The following is a 20,338-nucleotide window of genomic DNA, read 5'->3' as shown; positions in this document are numbered from 1 at the left end:
ACGTTTTGGCCGAATTGCAACGGCCTTCTTCAGGGCATGACTGGTTGTGCATGGGGAGACTATGCGCATTTTACAGGATCGGATCCCACCACATATCTGCAATCTGGTGCGCTTATGCCTGCCTTCTACGTACTTCAGCTGGTGGGGAAAACATTACGAACAGTTATATGGAGTGGTAATGGGTTCCCCGCTCTCCCCTGTAGCTCCGGACATCTTTGCCTTTGAGCAAACGGCCCTAGCTTCTGCTCCTTTACGTCCCAGTTGTTGGCTACGATATGTGGACGACACATTCGTTATCTGGCCTCAAGGTGAAACGGAATTGGGAAACATCCTGCCAGCCGCGGTGGTCTCGCGGTTCTAGGCGCGCAGTCCGGAACCGTGCGACTGCTACGGTCGCAGGTTCGAATCCTGCCTCGGGCATGGATTTGTGTGTTGTCCTTAGGTTAGTTAGGTTTAAGTAGTTCTAAGTTCTAGGGGACTAATGAGCACAGCAGTTGAGTCCCATAGTGCTCAGAGCCATTTTTGGAAACATCCTCCAGCACTTAAACAGCCTGCGCAAAAATATAAAGTTCACACATGAGACCGAAAACAATGGTTCGTTTCCATTTCTGGATGTGGAAGTATACAGAGCTACCAAAGGAAAACTGGGACACAAAGTATGCCGGAAACCAACGCACACTAACCGGTACCTGCACGTGGAGAGCCACCAGCACCCATCTCAAAAGTATTTTGTCCTGCATACGTCAACTGCCCGAGCCTACCGGATAAGCGATGAAAATAACGTCAAAGAAGAGTTATAGGAGCTACAACACACGTTTCGTGCCAACCGCTATGATGACAAAATCATAAGGAAGGTAGCTAACGCCAAAGGGAGCAGAACACAAGAAGAAGGCAAAGAAGAGAAGCTTCCATTGGTACACTTACCATATGTAAAAGGCGTCAGTGAACGACTAGGAAACGTCCTCCGCCGACGATGTTTCAAACCGATTCTTCGTAGCAATTGCAGGATCCACAAAATGATAGGTTCCACCAAGTATGTAGTCCACATTCTTAACATTGCAGGTGTTTACGAACTACGGTGTGAGTGCGGAGCTGCCTACATAGGAGAAACAGGGAGACCTGTCAGCTTATGAGTAGCAGAACATGAACGCTATGTACGATTGCAACAACATAACAAATCTGCATTAGCGGAACAGCACCGCGACTGTGGACAACCTATCAGGTTCCAGGAGGCCCGAGTACTGGCGAAAGAATCGTGGATGCGAGAACGAAAAATACGGGAGGCGATCGAAATTATTAAATAGCCTGACAACATCAACAGAGAAGATGGCTACCAACTCCCGGCGTCCTGGCTGCCGGCCATCCCAGTACAACGGGCCGCGAGCGGTCGCGGGGCAGAAGCTACACGGGACACGGACGTATCTGCACAAACAGCTGTAGAGCAACTGTCAGTCCACTTCCGCGCACGCCAGGAGGAAAACGTGCCGACCAGAAGCCGAACGCTGATTGGCGAACAGCTACCAATCGTTGACAACGTGGACATCCACGAATAGCCTCTTTCTTTCCATCTACCCTTTCGTCATGACTAGCCGATCATATTGTAACACCCCACCCGTCACTTAGCTGGTTTTGGCGTGTGTTCACCCCAACTAATTGTCTAACAGATCAACAGAGAGTGCAAAACTGCCGTAATATCAGATAACGCAAAAAAGTAATATGGTCCTGTGACTCCTGATTGAACTGCGGTGGCAGTGTTGACATTAATTTATTTAGAATTGATCACTTAGGGCTACACATTGATGTTATATTCATCTATTGAACACCAGATGCAAATGTTGAACAGAAAATTAATTAAGAAAGTGACTTGGGATTTCAACTACTTGATTGAAAACAGATGCAGTAGATTAGCACAAATTTATTTTAACTCCCGACCTTCAATCATCACATTACAAGACTCTCCTATCAGTCAATGGTAATAAATTGCGTTTGCGTGGAGTAGAGTGGGATAACTCAAAAGTAATTCCTATCAACTGACCCAGGCGTAATGCGAAGTACGAGAAGAATTGTACAATACATGGCCCATGAAACCTTCGTGGAAACTTTGCCGACGTGTTCCAACAAATTAATCAGTGGCCAGAGAGGACGCAATATCACCGAATACAGGGTGGCGGAGCGGCTTCATTGTGCAGACGTCGGCTGACCTTGTAGTGCTGTGTTGCTGCGCTCATCTATTCACTCCTAGCTATCTTGCTCAGTACGTAGCTGAAGCAAAACTTCCTATCTCCAAGTTCAATCGTTCCATTTGCTATGTCCTAAACTGCAGAGATGCTCACTCTTTCCCAGGTAAGCTGAGTAAAGAATGCCATATCAGCACTCTAGGCAAGCTGGCAATGGAAGACCTCTATCGAGGCTTCTCACAGTCCGCTCTTCGCCTCGGTTTCCCCTCCAACAAAATCACTTACGCCAATTGCAGGGCAAGTCACATTAATTATGCGTCGCTTCTCAGTGCCAACCAATGCCTGCTCTGGGAAGTGAACAAATTCCTACAAAATTTCCCTTCCTCTCAACTTCTGCTATATAGCTCCTCCCAGGCCACCCATCAAGGTTAGCGTCTGCACAAACATCAAGTTCTGCGGAATTCTAACTCCCAGGAGAGTACTTCAAATTCCTTGGTCCTACGTTCCCATTAGAGGCCGGTGTATTTCATTCTGTCGCTCTCCCCCTGATTTGCTTCAGACTCTGCGGACCGTGAATTTAGCGTGAAGTTGCTATAGTCACAAACACGCATATTTTGACCTCTGTTGACCACTCCAGTGTAGCTTTGCACGGCTTTCTCGCATGTTTCACAGAAAACGGGACGATGGACATTTATCAACAGGCATACAAGTTCTCCGTCTGTTTCCCGGTACTCCAGCATGGAGTCGGGGTCAACCACCCACTCACTGTCACTCATCTTAAGGCGGCTGGAGGCCACGCACCGATACTGCTTTCTAAGAGCTTGAGCCACACGAAGCTGCCTATTGTCGCTTCCCTTAGCCGCTCCCCCAGCGGCCACGGTCAGTTCTGAGTACTTCCCTTGGGTAAACCAGCCTCCAGTAGATTGACGCGTTTCCACAAAATTTTCATGTTGTCTGAATTACTTTAAAACCATCACCTGACATTAATTATTCCAATACTTCCATACCATACCCTCTACAAGATGCATTGTTCCTTATCAGTCATTTTTGTTCAGCCCTACTGTTCGCTCAACGTGAGTTAGGTGATCTTTAATGACTTCATGTAAGGAGCATAGTTCTTGCCATCTTACAATATTAGAGGGCCAATTAAAAGTTTTACAACACTGACATCAGACATCAATAGTCTGTAATAATTAGTAACACCTATCCCCATGCAAAACAAGTCGTACCCTGAAGAAGGCCGTTGCAATTCGGCCGAAACGTCGGTTTTAGTTTATTATTGTTGTTAGTTTTTAGCAAAGATGCGGCACAATACCCAGAAGAATTTTAATCGCTATGACACCGGCCGCGAAAGCCTACGTTCTTATAACATCACAAACTGATTGCGCAGACGAACCAAGGCGTTTTCGATAATGTCTTCTCAACGACCGTCCAGCTAACGTTGGTGCGCGTCGCCCTCCACAGCACGAACCTCATTCACGCAGCCATGTTTACTGCTATTCATCGGCGAAGAAGGCACGCCAAGAGCGCAACTGGAACTCCACTGACGACAGACGGCCTTTTGAGATGAATCGCGTTTTAACCTCATTCAACATGTGGCCGTTGGCGTGTACGGCCCTGCAACAGTAAACGGAAGGACCGTTGTTGAAATTCGCGGTGAAACCTTCAGCTGACATTTGTTCTGCACAGTGCCCTACTAGTTTCTGTCAATGACCATTAACACGCTTAACTGGCGTAAAAGGCTGGAGGGTTGTACCATAATCTGAACCAAAAGTAATTTGCTCTTTTCGCCCATCATGGCAATTTCGGACAATAATAACTGTGTACAATAATTTTCATCAAGAAGCAAGTCCACATCGACAGATAGAAGACACTGAGCGTTATGGGAATTGTTGATGGTATTTTCTATGTGATCTCGTCATTCTGGGAGCCACAATGGATCAACACAAGAATGCATCTATCCTTGGTGGGCTTATTCACATCTACATGCAGATGAATAGGAAAAAGAATCCTGTAATGTTTGAATACTCCATTAGTAATGTAGCACTTGACACAGTCACGACGATTAAATATTTGGACGTAACATTGCAGAGAGATATTAAGTGGGACAAGCATGTAACGGCAGCTGTGGGGAAGGCGGATAGTCGTCTTCGGTAGAATTTTGGGAAGATGTGGTTCATCTGTAAAGGAGACCGCTCATAGAACGCTGGCGCGACCTGTTCTTGAGTACTGTTTAAGCGTTTGGGATCCCTATCAGGTCGGTTTGAGGGAGGACAGAAACAGAGGCGGGCTACTAGATTTGTTACTGGTAGGTTTGATCATTACGCGAGTCTCTAGAGGTAAGGAGGCGTTCTTTTCGTGAATCACTACTGAGGAAATATAGAGAACCAGCATTTGAGGCTGACTGCAGTACAATTTTACTGCCGCCAACTTACATTTCACGGAAAGACCACAAAGATAAGAGAGATTAGGGCTCGTACAGAGTCATATAGGCAGTCATTTTTTCCTCGTTTGGGAGTGGAACAGGGAGAGAAGATGCTAGTTGTGGTACGAGGTATCCTCCGCCACGCACCGTATGGTGGACTGTGAAGTATGTAGTTTGTTTTTTTCTTGGCGCGATGGCATCTACCACGAGGACAATGCATCGTGGAACAGTTCGGAATGTACATGTTAGGATGAAGGAACACCAGGATGAGTTCACCGCACTCACCTTGGCTCCTAATCGAGAACTAGTGCGACTCATTCAATGAGACCGTTCGTACCATTGATCCTCAATCGGAAAACATAGCTCAGCTGGTCACGGCACAGGAGTCTGCCTGGCTCCACGTCCCTCTGGGTCACTCACTCGCTTCCTGCACTCATGCGCTGCAGCAGGTTGTTATTCAGGCTTTTGATGGGTGGTCACAGTAATGTGACTGGACAGTGTTCCGAAGCGTGCCGTACAAAACGCGACAGGTGTACCGTCACTAGAGATGGGTAGTTCGCAAACGAACGGGTGCAAAGGAACGGTTCAGCAAGATGAACGAAAGGACAAAGGAACGAATTCCAAAGATCGATCGGTTCATAGTTCGCGGCGGTCTACTTATAGTTCCCGGGAACGAGAAACGATCGTTTCGCAGTTCACTAGTTCACTTCGGTCGCGGCGGTCACTTGGGCAGTTCTCGTTCCAGCCTCGGTCGCGAGCTCGCCTCAGTCTCGGTCTCCCTCGGCCGCACTCGTCGTTCTTCGCATGACCACCTGTCTCAGTTCCACTGCCGACTGCTCCCAGCTAGTTCAGTATCCAGTTGTTCGTTTCGTTCATTGGGCTCGCCTATTTTACATGTGTTCCAAACTGTTCTTGCACTTGGCTCTGGCTATTCAGCGTCCACGACCGACAATCAGAAAGTATTTTATAATTACGTAAATTACATAAAAAATACGTTGTATGCTATAGGTACGTACGTCTTTTCAGGTAAGAAAAGGGCAAACCAGCTCACTCCATTATATCGATGAACAGCAGAAGACATAATTGTAGCCGGCCGCGGTGGTCTCGCGGTTCTAGGCGCGCTGTCCGGAACCGTGAGACTGCTGAGGTCGCAGGTTCGAATTCTGCCTCGGGCATGGATGTGTGTGATGTCCTTAGGTTAGTTAGGTTTAATTAGTTCTAAGTTCTAAGGGACTGATGACCACAGCAGTTGAGTCCCATAGTGCTCAGAGCCATTTGAACCATTTATTTAACATAATTATAACAAGTTTTTTGTTTTTAATCTATTTTTGGTTTAGTCGACTTGATATAGCAGCTAACTTTCAATAATTTGCTTAATTTTTAGTGTAAGAAAATTCATATAAAAAGATTTTTGTGTATCTCTCATATACAAAACATTACATTTAGAAAGGTTGTAATTATTTTTAAGTTTGGTTGTTTCCCATTTGCATTACCTGCTAGTTTGGTTTCTTTGGACAAAAAGTGGATTGTGGGTCATGTTGGCTCAGTAGGAAAAGCGGTTTCTCTCCATTTGAAAAGACATAGATTGGCATACAATCGTATTTACTTATTATCTCAAAAACATTTGTTCAGAAGGAGCTTTCAAACCAAAAACTTCATTACTGTGCACTTAATTATTATTATTATTGCTGCATTCACTTTTACAATGTAGGTCGGCCGCCGTGGCCGAGAGGTTCTAGGCGCTACAATCTCGAACGGCGCGACCGCTACGGTCGCAGGTTCGAATCCTGGCTCGGGCATGGATGTGTGTGATGTCCTTAGGTTAGTTAGGTTTAAGTAGTTCTAACTTCTAGGGGACAGATGACCTCAGCAGTTAAGTCCCATAGTGCTCAGAGCCATTTGAATCATTTAATAATGCAACATAAAAACCTAATTTTTACTAAGCGTGTGACGCAAGTTTCAGAAAACCACATTTTATTTTATGCTTCCATAAAGTCTCTACTTTGCCTACGAACTCAGAGACAAGGTGTTTACAACGTAGCACAGTTATGTAGCGAAATTCGAAACGAAGAATTTTGTACAAGACACTTTTGGTCTATTAAGTTGAGAAACAGCCACCAACAGGTTTACAAGACTACAAGAGCTATAGCCCATGAGCGTCGCGTGAGATTTTCATGTTCTCTTCTCCAGCTCTCTCCACATCGTCATCGATTGTTTCCCTATTGTTGCTTGCATTAGCTTGTTATTTCTTCACTGCCTAATTGTTACATGTTTGTCTGTTTGTTGTATCTGCTCGTAACGGGCAACACATAGTTTGTAATTGGCGAGCAGTCTGTACTCGGGGTGGTTTTCCGTGCACCACCCTACATTATTTCCTGTTGTAACCACAACCAACTGCGGGAACGCCTTGGGCTGCGGATCGGAGCCGCCAGGCGGGGAAGTCGCCGGCGGTGGAGCACGCACCAATGGGTAAACACAAGAACGAGTCGGACAACAGGCCAACGACAACCGACAACAACCGACCACGACCGAATATGACCGACACAACAAGGAGGAAATAAACAATGGCGGTTTGTAGAAACCACAACACCAAGCACCAACAGTAAATCCACTCGGAACCAGAACCAGGCAAAAGTCAACAACGAGCAGAACGCAGTACAGCCGAGATAGAAACGAAATCCAGAGCGAGTACCAGACTGACTGGAATGGGGCAGAGCGGGTCCCTATATACGAAACCGGAGGGAGCGGCTATTGGCCGCTGTCCGCACGTGGCGTAGCGGTGGCGCCCTCGCTGCGCGAGAGCCGCTACGCGGAATAGCCGCCGCGGAGGCGGAGCCCTCTATGCGCTGACCACGTCCGTTTGTTCGGGCGCGTGTTCGACTTCCGCGGCGTGAGGTACTAGATTTCCCTGCGATCAGCAACCGAAGTCTATGGTTGGCTAAACGAAAGGTTCTGCAGAATCACAGAAATTACTTCTAACAGTGTTTAAGAATTCTGTAGTGAATAAAAACTCTATACTCCAGGGGGGAGGCAAGTGCCCCCCTCTTGGTGCCCTCCATCATTCAGTCACTTACAATACTGGTTTTCAGTTTTTCATAGGAATCATATACCAAGCACAAATGAACGGTGAACGAGTAAAAATGAACGGTTCCCAAAAAAGAACGATCAGCAGTGAACTAGTTCCCAAGGACGAACGAGTTTGCCCATCTCCAGCCGTCACACCGTGGCTGGTAGCGGCTGCTGGAAACCCTCGCTCCCGCGGTGCCGGCCTAGGCACAGCAGGTGCAGTGAGACCTCCCACCATTTGGCACCCGCGCTGGTCCACCCCCACCGCCGCCCCCGCTCGCGGCCGTGTTAATGACTCTCAGCTCGGCTAGTGGGCCTGCGGTTTTCGGCGCCTGCCCCGTGTAATCTCGAGGCCGGGTGCGCCACGACGCCGAGCCTCCTGTTCAGAGTCGTGACGACCTCACCAATAGAGACATCCGCCTCTCCAGGGAGAATGGGCCACCTCTCGCCCCCGCTGTTCGTGACACCTCTTGGAGCTCCTGCCACTTGTTTCCGTTAGCAGGAGTCCCTCCATCTGGCACACCATCGCGAAAATTGCACTGTACTGGAGTGCACGGAAAGGTGCGTTTACACTTGCTCAATTATTCGTGCGCTCAGAGTCCACGTGGCTGTTGAACAGAGGTGTAAGGCCGTGCATGTAACAATGCGTCTCTGATTTGTGAGCATAAGTCACCGTGCCCTGGCGCTGTAGACTCCCCATACCAAGCGGCGAGACATGTTTAGTGCAACAACCATACGCGTCTCCGCGGTTCTGTTCGTACAGTAATTTGAAAAGTAGCATCCCCTGATGCGGTCCACTACGAATTCTATCGCATTCTCTTAATTTCAGAGTAACATTTGCACATTCCGTCCTCAAATATTTGTTGGTTTCAGAATGAGATTTTCACTCTGCAGCGGAGTGTGCGCTGATATGAAACTTCCTGGCAGATTAAAACTGGGCAAAGGTCCCGAGTTCGAGTCTCGGTCCGGCACACAGTTTTAATCTGCCAGGAAGTTTCATATCAGCGCACACTCCACTGCAGAGTGAAAATCTCATTCTGGAAACTTCCCCTAGGCTGTGGCTAAGCCATGTTACCGCAATATCCTTTCTATGAGGAGTGATAGATGTGCAGGTTTCGCAGGAGAGTTTCTGTAAGGTTCGGAAGGTAGAAGACGAGGTACTGGCAGAAGTAAAGCTGTGAGGACTTGGCGTGAGTCGTGCTTAGGTAGCTCAGTTGGTAGAGAACTTGGCCGCGAAAGGCAAAGATCCCGAGTTCGAGTGTCGGTCCGCACACAGTTTTAACCTGCCAGGAAGTTTCATATTTGTTGGTTGTATTCCAATCTCTGTCTTCCTCTAGAGTTTTGATCCTCTACCATGAAGTTATTCCGAGATGTCTTACTAAATGTCTTACCCTTGTGTCCCTTCTTGTCACTGTTTTCCACACGTTCCTTTCTTCTCCGATCCTGCGGATAACGTCTTCATTCCGTATCTCATCAGTCCACCTAATTTTCAACATTCTTCTGTAGCACCACATCTGAAATGCTTCGAGTCGTCTCTATTCCGGTTTTCCTACATGCAACATTGCATGCACGCTGTCACTCCATGGTTCAACAACGACATGCATGCACAGCACCTGAAAATGTGTACAGGTGGCAGGTGTAAACACACCTTTAGATGTGCTAGATGGAAGGACTCACTACCATACAATGTTTTTGACAAACTGTACATTTTCAGAAGTTTCATCTTCAAATTACGACCTACCTACGACACCAGTAGCCTTTCTTGGCAAGAATAGCCCTCTGTTGCTGCATTACTGTGCTTTTCATGTCCTCTTTCCTTCGTCCGTCATGTGTTATTTTGCTTCAAAAGTTCAGATGGTTCAAAAGGCTCTGAGCACTATGGGACTTAACTTCTGAGGTCATCAGTCGCCTAAAACTTAGAACTAATTAAACGTAACTAACCTAAAGACATCTTACATATCCACGCCCGAGGCAGGGTTCGAACCGGCGAGCTTCAAAAGTAGCAGAATATCTAAACTTCGTTATCACAAGCTTTGATGTAAAGTTTCACGCTATTCTCATTTCTGGCACTTATCAATACTGACGGCGTTCTCCGGTTCACTGTCAATCCATGTTCAGTACTCAATAGACTGAACTTATCTTTCAACGTAGGCTGCAGTTCTTCTTACCCTTCACTGAGGATAGAAGTGTCATCAGCGAATATTATCGCTGATAACCTTTCGCTCTGAATTTTAAAGCGAGTCATGAACCTTTTCATTATATCCGTCATTCGTTCTTCGTTCCATATCCTGACCAGTAGGGGTGAAAGACTGCTGTGTTATACCCGTTTTAGTCCGAGTACTTCGCTCTTGCCCTTCCACTCTAGCGCCTTGGTTCTCACGTCTTCGGCCTGGAATCCCAGAGAGGAGTGGAATTATCTTCAGTGAAGTGTCCCACTTCGAACCCCGATTACCAGCGCCACCGTGTCTTCAGACCCCTGGACAGCAGTGGATGCCAACCTAACTGACGCCCACCATACGGCTTACGCTTCTCATAGCGGGACTCCTTTGGTTGTCATCCGAGCGACCCTTACAGCAAAGCGGTGCGTCGACGATTTTCTGCTCCTCGTTTTGTTGCTCTTCTGGGGGTTACACTTCAGCAACATAATGTCCACCCGCACACTGCGTGAGTTTCTACTGCTTGTCTTCGGTCTTTCCACACCCTGCCTTGGAAAGAAAGGTCACCGGATCTCTCGCCATTTGTCTTGTACTGTATGTGGTCGCATGTTAAATGCCAGTATTGGTGTGCTAACGCATCAAAATCATTTCCACACCTGAATTACGATGCAATAAAGGCAGTACAGCAACAAAATGGAGAACTGCGACACATGTACACTGAAGCGCCAAAAAAACTGGTATAGCTATGCGTATTCAAACACAGAGATAAGTAAGCAGCTAGAATGCGGTATTGCCGTCGGCAACGCCTATATAAGAAAATGAGTGTCTGGCGCAGTTGTTAGATCGGTTACTGCTGCTAGAATGGCAGTTTACCAAGATTAAAGTGAGTTTGAACGTGGTGTTGTAGTCGGCGCACGAGCGATGGGACACAGCACCTCCGAGGTAGTGATGGAGTGGGGATTTTCCCGTACGACCATTTCACACTGTACCGTGAAAATCATGAATCCGGTAAAACATCAAATCCCCGACACCGCCGCAACCAGAAACAGATCCTGCAAAAACGGGGCCAACGGCGACTGAAGAGAATAATTCAACGTGACAAAAGTGAAACCCTTCCACAAGTTGCTGCAGATTTCAATGCTGGGCTGTCAACAAATGTCAGCGTGCGAACCATTCAACGCAACATTATCGATCTACACTCCTGGAAATTGAAATAAGAACACCGTGAATTTATTGTCCCAGAAAGGGGAAACTTTATTGACACATTCCTGTGGTCAGATACATCACATGATAACACTGACAGAACCACAGGCACATAGACACAGGCAACAGAGCATGCACAATGTCGGCACTAGTACAGTGTATATCCACCTTTCGCAGCAATGCAGGCTGCTATTCTCCCATGGAGACGATCGTAGAGATGCTGGATGTAGTCCTGTGGAACGGCTTACCATGCCATTTCCACCTGGCGCCTCAGTTGGACCAGCGTTAGTGCTGGACGTGCAGACCGCGTGAGACGACGCTTCATCCAGTCCCAAACATGCTCAATGGGGGACAGATCCGGAGACCTTGCTGGCCAGGGTAGTTGACTTACACCTTCTAGAGCACGCTGGGTGGCACGGGATACATGCGGACGTGCATTGTCCTGTTGGTACAGCAAGTTCCCTTGCCGGTCTAGGAATGGTAGAACGATGGGTTCGATGACGGTTTGGATGTACCGTGCACTATTCAGTGTCCCCTCGACGATCACCAGAGGTGTACGGCTAGTGTAGGAGATGGCTCCCCACACCATGATGCCGGGTGTTGGCCCTGTGTGCCTCGGTCGTATGCACTCCTGATTGTGGCGCTCACCTGCACGGCGCCAAACACGCATACGACCATCATTGGCACCAAGGCAGAAGCGACTCTCATCGCTGAAGACGACACGTCTCCATTCGTCCCTCCATTCACGCCTGTCGCGACACCACTGGAGGCGGGCTGCACGATGTTGGGGCGTAAGCGGAAGACGGCCTAACGGTGTGCGGGACCGTAGCCCAGCTTCATGGAGACGGTTGCGAATGGTCCTCGCCGATACCCCAGGAGCAACAGTGTCCCTAATTTGCTGGGAAGTGGCGGTGCGGTCCCCTACGGCACTGCGTAGGATCCTACGGTCTTGGCGTGCATCCGTGCGTCGCTGCGGTCCGGTCCCAGGTCGACGGGTACGTGCACCTTCCGCCGACCACTGGCGTCAACATCGATGTACTGTGGTGACCTCACGCCCCATGTGTTGAGCAATTCGGCGGTACGTCCACCCGGCCTCCCGCATGCCCACTTTACGCCCTCGCTCAAAGTCCGTCAACTGCACATACGGTTCACGTCCACGCTGTCGCGACATGCTACCAGTGTTAAAGACTGCGATGGAGCTCCGTATGCCACGGCAAACTGGTTGACACTGACGGCGGCGGTGCACAAATGCTGCGCAGCTAGCGCCATTCGACGGCCAACACCGCGGTTCCTGGTGTGTCCGCTGTGCCGTGCGTGTGATTATTGGTTGTACAGCCCTCTCGCAGTGTCCGGAGCAAGTATAGTGGGTCTGACATATCGGTGTCAATTTGTTCTTTTTTCCATTTCCAGGAGTGTACATCTACATCTACATTTATACTCCGCATGCCACCCAACGCTGTGTGGCGGAGGGCACTTTACGTGCCACTGTCATTACCTCCCTCTCCTGTTCCAGTCGCGTATGGTTCACGGGAAGAACGACTGCCGGAATGCCTCCGTGCGCGCTCGAATCTCTCTAATTTTACATTCGTTATCTCCTCGGAAAGTATAAGTAGGGGGAAGCAATATATTCGGTACCTCATCCAGAAAAGCACCCTCTCGAAACCTGGACAGCAAGCTACACCGCGATGCAGAGCGCCTCTCTCGCAGAGTCTGCCACTTGAGTTTGCTAGACATCTCCGTAACGCTATCACTCTTACCAAATAACCCTGTGACGAAATGTGCCGCTCTTCTTTGGATCTTCTTTATCTCCTCTGTCAACCCAACCTGGTACGGATCCCACACTGATGAGCAATACTGAAGTATAGGTCGAACGAGTGTTTTGTAAGCCGTCTCCTTTGTTAATGGACTACATATTCTAAGGACTCTCCCAGTGAATCTCAACCTGGTACCCGCCTTACCAACAGTTAATTTTATATGATCATTCCACTTCAAATCGTTCCACACGCATACTCCCAGATATTTTAGAGAAGTAACTGCTACCAGTGTTTGTTCCGCTATCATATAATCATACAATAAATGATACATCTTTCTATGTATTCGCAATACATTACATTTGTCTATGTTAAGGGTCAGTTGCCACTCCCTGCACCAAGTGCCTATCTGCTGCAGATCTTCCTGCATTAAGCTGCTAATTTCTAATACTGGAACTTCTATGTATACTACAGCATCATCCTCGAAAAGCCGCATGGAACTTCCGACACCATCTACTAGGTCATTTATATATATTGTGAAAAACAATGGTCCCATAACACTCCCCTGTGGCACGCCAGAGATTGCTTTAACGTGTGTAGACGTCTCTCCATTGAGAACAACGTGCTGTGTTCTGTTTGCTAAAAACTCTTCAAAAATACGTGCGTTCGGAGCCGAAGACCTACTCGTGTACCCTTGGTGACAGCACGACACAAAGCTATACTTCTCGCCTGTGCACGTCAACATGGACATTGGACTGATGATGACTGGAAATGTGTTGCCTGGTCGGACGAGTCTCGTTTCAACTTGTATCGAGCGGATGGACGTGTACAGATATGGAGACAACTTCGTGAATTCATAGACCCCGCATGTCAGCAGGGGACTGTTCAAGCTGGAGGGGGCTCTGTAATGGTATGGGGCGTGTGCAGTTGTAGCGATATGAGACCTCTGATACGTCCAGATACGATTCTGACAGGTGACTAGTACGTAAGCATCCTGTCTGATCACCAGAATCCATTCACGTGCACTGTGCATTTTGGGCAATTCCAGCAGGACAATGCGACAGTCGACACGTCCAGAATTGCTAAAGAGTGGCTCCAGGAACATTCTTCTGATTTTTGGTCAACATGGTTGTGGAGAGAAGCAGCGATTAGTATGATTAATCAATAATTGAAGAACAGTCTTAATCGCATTTATTATTGTTATAATACCGCCAACCGTTTTCAACCCTACGTAGGGGTCATCATCTGGGCGTTTACACAATTGGTCGACTGCTAATGGTGTCACTCCTGTCTACATAACAGCAGGAAACTACTGACATTCTTCTGAGTTTAAACACGTCCGCTGGCCACCAAAGTCCCCAGATATGAACATTATTAAGCATATCTGTGATCCCTGGGATCCCTTGCAACCTGGTGTTCAGAAGAGTTCTCCACCCCGTCGTAATATCACGGATTTATGGACAGCACTGCACGCTTCATGGTGTCAGTTCCCTCCAGCACTACTTCAGACATTAGTCGAGCCCACGTCACGTCGTGAGCGGCACTTCTCGTTGCTCGCGAGGCCCCTACATGACGTTAGACAGGTGTACCAGTTTCTTTGGCTCTTCACTGTATAAGCCAGCGACGACGACGTACCTCCCACCCGACAACCGAAGATGGCTTGCCCAGTGTAGATTCACATACAGATGTACAATGATCTCACTCAGGCAAGTACTGCCAGCCACAAAGGCCGTAATAATCCACGACGAATCCTCGGAAAGTTTCTCAGCAGCTTGGGCACTATTTGGTGAATCGCAATGCGGCTGCGAAGACGGACCTGCGCGGACAGCACGCGTGACCCGGGCGGGACTCACTCGACAGCGGCGGGTGCCGGTCGCCGATCACGCAGACGTCGGCGCGCCCAGATCCTGCTGCCGGTGACGGACCACCGGCCGCCGCGCCGGCTTGAGCATTCCAGGGGCGGCCGCGCTGTCAGCGATCCCTCCGGCTCCAGCAGGTTGCGGTTGAGGCCTCTGCGTGGGCGCGACGTAAAGCCGGCGAGTGACGGCGACAGGCGCCCGATATGACGGCGCCGTCATCCTCCCACCCGTCAGGCGGCTCGGGTCGTGACTGCTGGCGGAGGTCACGTAGCGTAGCGTAGCCAGCGTGCGAAGGCAGTGGCCGACATGCGAACGGTGATCGTACTAGCAACGAAACCTCCCCATCGCACCCCCTTCAGATTTAGGTATACGTTGGCACAGTGGATAGGCCTTGAAAAACTGAACACAGATCAATCGAGATAACAGGAAGAAGTTGCGTGGAACTATTAAAAAATAAGCAAAATATACAAACTAAGTAGTCCATGCGCAAGATAGGCAACATCAAAGATAGTGTGAGATCAGGAGCGCCGTGGTCCCGTGGTTAGCGTGAGCAGCTGCGACACGAGAGGTCCGTGGTTCAAGTGTTCCCTCAAACTGAAAAGATAATTTCTTTATTTTCCCAAAGATATGTGTAAGTAGGCTGTTTAGGTTTTATATTGGTAACGCCACCGCCACGTAGCGCTCGGTATGAAAATCACTGGCTGTGCTGTGTGCAGTCTGTGGCTGGTTTGCATTGTTGTTGGCTATTGTAGTGTTGGGCAGTTGGCTGTTAACAGCGCGTAGCGTTGCGGAGTTGGAGGTGAGCCGCCAGCAGTGGCGGAGGTGGGGAAGTGAGATGGCGGAGTTTTGAGAGCGGATGATCTAGACCTGTGTCCATCAGAAACACTACATTTGTAAGAATGGATGTCATGAACTGCTATATATATTATGACTTTTGAACACTATTACGGTAAATACATTATTTGTTCTCTAACAAATCTTTCATTTGATAACTATGCCTATCAGTAGTTAGTGGCTTCAGTAGTTTGAATCTTTTATTAAGCTGGCAGTAGTGGCGCTCGCTGTATTGCAGAAGTTCGAGTAACGAAGATTTTTGTGAAGTAAGTGATTTGTGAAAGGTATAGGTTATTGTTAGTCAGGGCCATTGTTTTGTAGGGATTATTAAAAGTCAGATTGCGTTGCGGTAAAAATATTGTGTGTCAGTTTAGTGTTGATCAGAGTAAGTAAAGAGAGTAATGTCTGAGAACGTTCTGTTTTGCTCAGCTGTTTCAAAAGCAAATAACGTAAGAGGTTTATCAGCACAGTAATTCATTAATTTTTCTAAGGGCACTTTGCATATATGATCTGTCCGTTCGTTCATTGACGTCTCTGATCACTAAAATAAGTTTAGCGTCTGTGTTTTGCGACCGCACCGCAAAACCGTACGATTAATAGACGAAATACCGTGCCTCTCCAATGGGAACCGAAAACATTCGATCGCAAGGTCATAGGTCAACCGATTCCTCCACAGGAAAACACGTCTGATATATTCTACACGACACTGGTGGCGGCATCTGCGTCACGTGGCAGGAATATGTTGTCGACCCACCTAACATGTACATTTGGCGAATGGGTAAAAAGATTCTTCTACCTTGCCCTACTTAGATTTTCTTGTGGACGTGATAATCACTCCCAAAAAAGTGATGAAAACAAAAGAGTTTGTAACATAAACTGTAGCAAATGAATGCAACAGTTTCACAGTCGCGCAGTTTTCCCTGTGCTCTGTCAAAACGTATATTTTTAATGTTTTCAATTTTTTTCGTGTGTAGACCGTCAAATCCTGCATCTGCCCAAGCAAATCTGAACATGTCCTGGAATTTTGGAGAGCGGAGTTGATTATGTGTGAGTGCCTGAACTTTGATAATTGACACACGCTCACGTAAACAATACTGTTCTGTGTACCTGTGCAGCTTCGCAAAATAATTGTCTGAAAATTAAAAAATTTAACGTTTCACTCGAAGGAAGATTTGAACCAGTGACCTATCGTTCCGCAGCTGCTCAAGCTAACCACGGGACCACGGCTATCCTGAGCTCCTATTGTCCTTGATGTTGCTTGTCTTACTCATGGACTACTCAGTTTGTATATTTTGCGTATTGTTTTCGTAGTTCCACGAAACTTTTTCCTGTTTTCTCGATTGATCTGTGTTCAGTTCTTCAAGGCCTATCCACTGTGCCAACTTCTTACTAAATCTGAGGGGGGTGCGATGGGGATGTTCCCTTGTAAGGGGAGGTCGCCGAAGGCGCACGGTGCTTAAGTGCGACCCAAATGCCATCTGCGGATCCACTACACCCATAGGCTGGGTCCAAGCGTGGTCGAAGTTCTGGCTGGTGACAGAACTGCTTAAATTGTACCCACAGCTGCAAACAGACGATGTTTACGTACGAGGGTCGTCCTCAAAGTATGTTTCATTTGTATTTCTATCCGCGGCAGCGCCGCGATCGCAGTTCCGAGCATGCACGGAAGTCATTAGGACTCGAGGAGAAGACGTGTACGCCATTTTCAGATCGCTGCTGCCGACATGTGGTTTGTAGTGCTTCTTTATAATATCAGCCGCAACTGAAAATGCCGCCGCGTGTGAAATCAGATCTGTGATACGTTTTCTAAATGCAGAGAAAGTTAAACCAAAGGAAATTCATCGGCAAATCTGCGAGATTTACGGACAAAATGCTATGGATGATTCGATGGTCAGAAGATGGGTCAGACTGTTCAATGAAGGACGTGACCAAGTGCACGGTGGAGAACGAAGTGGACGCCCGTCTGTGGTTACTGATGAATTGGTTCACACAACTGAAGAGAAGATTAAGCACAACCGTAAGTTTACACCTATCAAAACTAGACATCATTGTCTCAATGGGAATTCCGCGATCGTTCATTAAATAAAATATGGCGTTTCAGTCTTCGATCGCTATTCTTTATTTTCAACTACCTGTTTCGGGCTAGCTGCGCATCTTCAGATCGTATATTGTAGTTACAGAGTAACTTGTCCGTACAGAACACTCGGTCATAATCAAACCGAATGTTACGTACGGACAAGTTACTCTGTAACTACAATATATGATCTGAAGATGGGCAGCTAGCCCGAAACCGGTAATTGAAAATAACGAATAGCGATCGAAGACTGAAACGCCATATTTTAGTTTCCACTTAGTGCCAATGCTATGGAAGTTCCGTTAATGTCACGATCAGTAATTCGTGAAGTTTTTACTGAAAAACTGAAATTTCCAAAACTTTGCTCACGTTGGGTACCCAAAATTCTTAATGAGCAAACACAAAAAAACAATGGATGGCCAGTGCACTTCAGTTTTTGACACGCTACCATGACGATGGCGATGCTTTCCTTTCTCGGATGGTCACGGGGGTTGAAACTTGGGTATTGTACGACAGCCCTGAAACAAAACGCCAATGAGTGGAATGGAGGCACACTTCATCCCCAACGGTGGTTAAGCCTAAGCAAATCTTGACACCTCGAAGTCATGTGCACCGTTTTGTGGGACAGAAAGTCATTTTGCTGGTTGATTTCATACCACGAGGCCAAACAATCAATGCACACGATTACTGCGAGACCATTAAGAAATTGCGCAACGCAATACGGAACAAGCGCCCAGGATTACTGTCAAAATGTGTTGTTTTTTTTTTTTTTTCACGGTAATACCCGACCTCACACGGCGAATGTGACCAAAAAACTCTTACGGGAATTTCACTGGGACGCGTTTGATCATCCTCTGAACAGCCCGGACCTCGCTCCTAGCGACTTTCATCTCTTCTTACATCTACAACCCGTGTTTGGTGGTCAACGCTTCAACGATGATGACGAGCTGAAAGAGCATCTCACCACATGGTTCAATACACAGGCAGCAAACTTCTATGAAGAAGGCATACAAAAACTTGTGCCACGCTATGACAAGTGCCTACAAAATTTCGGAAGCTGTGTAGAAAGGTATTTTAAGTTGTGGATTTTTGTACGATAAGTATTTTTTCTGTATCTCTACACTTTTGTTTTATATAACAAAACGGAACTTACTTTGTGGACATACCTCGTAAAACGCATGCTCTGAGTCTCGCGCTGCGTGACGACCGCTCCCATTGTAGGCAGGCTGGCACTGCAGTACGTCCCTTGGATTTCGGTAATACACACATACAGAGTGTTTCCGCAAGAGCGTACAAAAATTTGACAGGCAATGGAGGATGCTCCACTAAAGAATCTGAGGTCGGGAAACTGGGGTAGGAGAAGCCAGCTTAAGGAGATAATAGGAATAAAATTACATTACTGTGTTCTTTTTTATTTCCATCAACTGCAAATACTTTCACTGACAAAATGAACGTCCCATTTGTACTGTATCTTACAACATGTGGAGTAACTGACGGCCATCAACCTGAATGCAAACATGACATCGGCGAACAAGATTCTGACGCACCCTAATAAATATCCCTGGTTTGTTTCGAATCACGCTACAGGCAGCTACAATTCTCGCAACTAATTCCATCTCCGTATCCACTGGAGTCTCATACTCAAGTGCCTTATCCCCATAGGAAATAATCAAGGGCATTCAGGGTAGCGGACCTTCCCTTCCAGTCCATCGACGAAGAAATACAGCACTGAGATGGTTGGGCGCGGACATCCACACAGTAGTGAAACGGTACAAGGTCATGTTGTATCCACATCCTCTCACGATCAGCCGAGGGTACGTTCTCCGACAACTCAGGCAGATCTCTTTGCAAGAACCTCAAGTACAGGTGGCCATTCAGACGCCAGGTGGGAGTTATGGCTCGTTCTCCTTGTTTGGTTGCAGTAAATACATAACGTACATGTAAATAAACAGCATAGTAAGTGTAAACTTGTACGCACGTTAGCTATAAATAAGCTGGAAAACCCTAATGGTAGACAAAATGATAGACAAGTTTACTTCCATATCTATATAACCTGGCTTCTACGACTCCAGGTTCCCTGTCTCAAATTGCTCAGTGGAGCATTCTCTATCTCCTGTCACAGTTTTGCACGCTCTTACGGAAATACCCTGTATTTTCCTATTTTTGGTAATAACTTCTGTTCCTTAATACGTATTTTGTTATTTTATCGTTAACACCAGTTATTGAAATGTTGTAAAGCAAATTCAGTGCATATCATTCATACAAAACACTGCAGTCACATTTATCTGGCCGGCCGGGGTGGCCGAGCGGTTCTAGGCGCTACAGTGTGGATCCGCACGACCGCTGCAGTCTCAGGTTCGAATCCTGCCTCGGGCATGGATGTGTGTGATGTCCTTAGGTTAGTTAGGTTTAGGTAGTTCTAAGTTCTAGGGGACCGATGACCTCAGAAGTTAAGTCCCATATTGCTCAGAGCCATTTGAACCATTTTGAACATTTATGTGACCACCGCACATGTTCGACGTCAATGTGCAATAACCACTGGCAGGCGGTAGTTGGCAGGACTAGCAGTGTAGTCGTTGCCGTATACGGAAAAGGAGGGATTCATATGACGCCCAGAACGGTACGATCACTGCCTCTCGGGCCAAGGGTGGAACGGCTATGTTTGGCGTGGTGGAGTGGTTAAGGCATTCCGCGCATGGCGAAATGACGCTATCCGTAGCCGGCACTGAGGTTTCTGTAGTGCGCCAGGCGCCATAGGTGACGCCGTAAATGTCGCCTTCGGAGACGTTTAGG

The sequence above is a fragment of the Schistocerca gregaria genome, chromosome 9 (assembly GCF_023897955.1).
Source record: "Schistocerca gregaria isolate iqSchGreg1 chromosome 9, iqSchGreg1.2, whole genome shotgun sequence".
In the NCBI taxonomy this organism is placed as follows: domain Eukaryota; kingdom Metazoa; phylum Arthropoda; class Insecta; order Orthoptera; family Acrididae; genus Schistocerca; species Schistocerca gregaria.
This window is presented reverse-complemented; position numbering follows the sequence as displayed.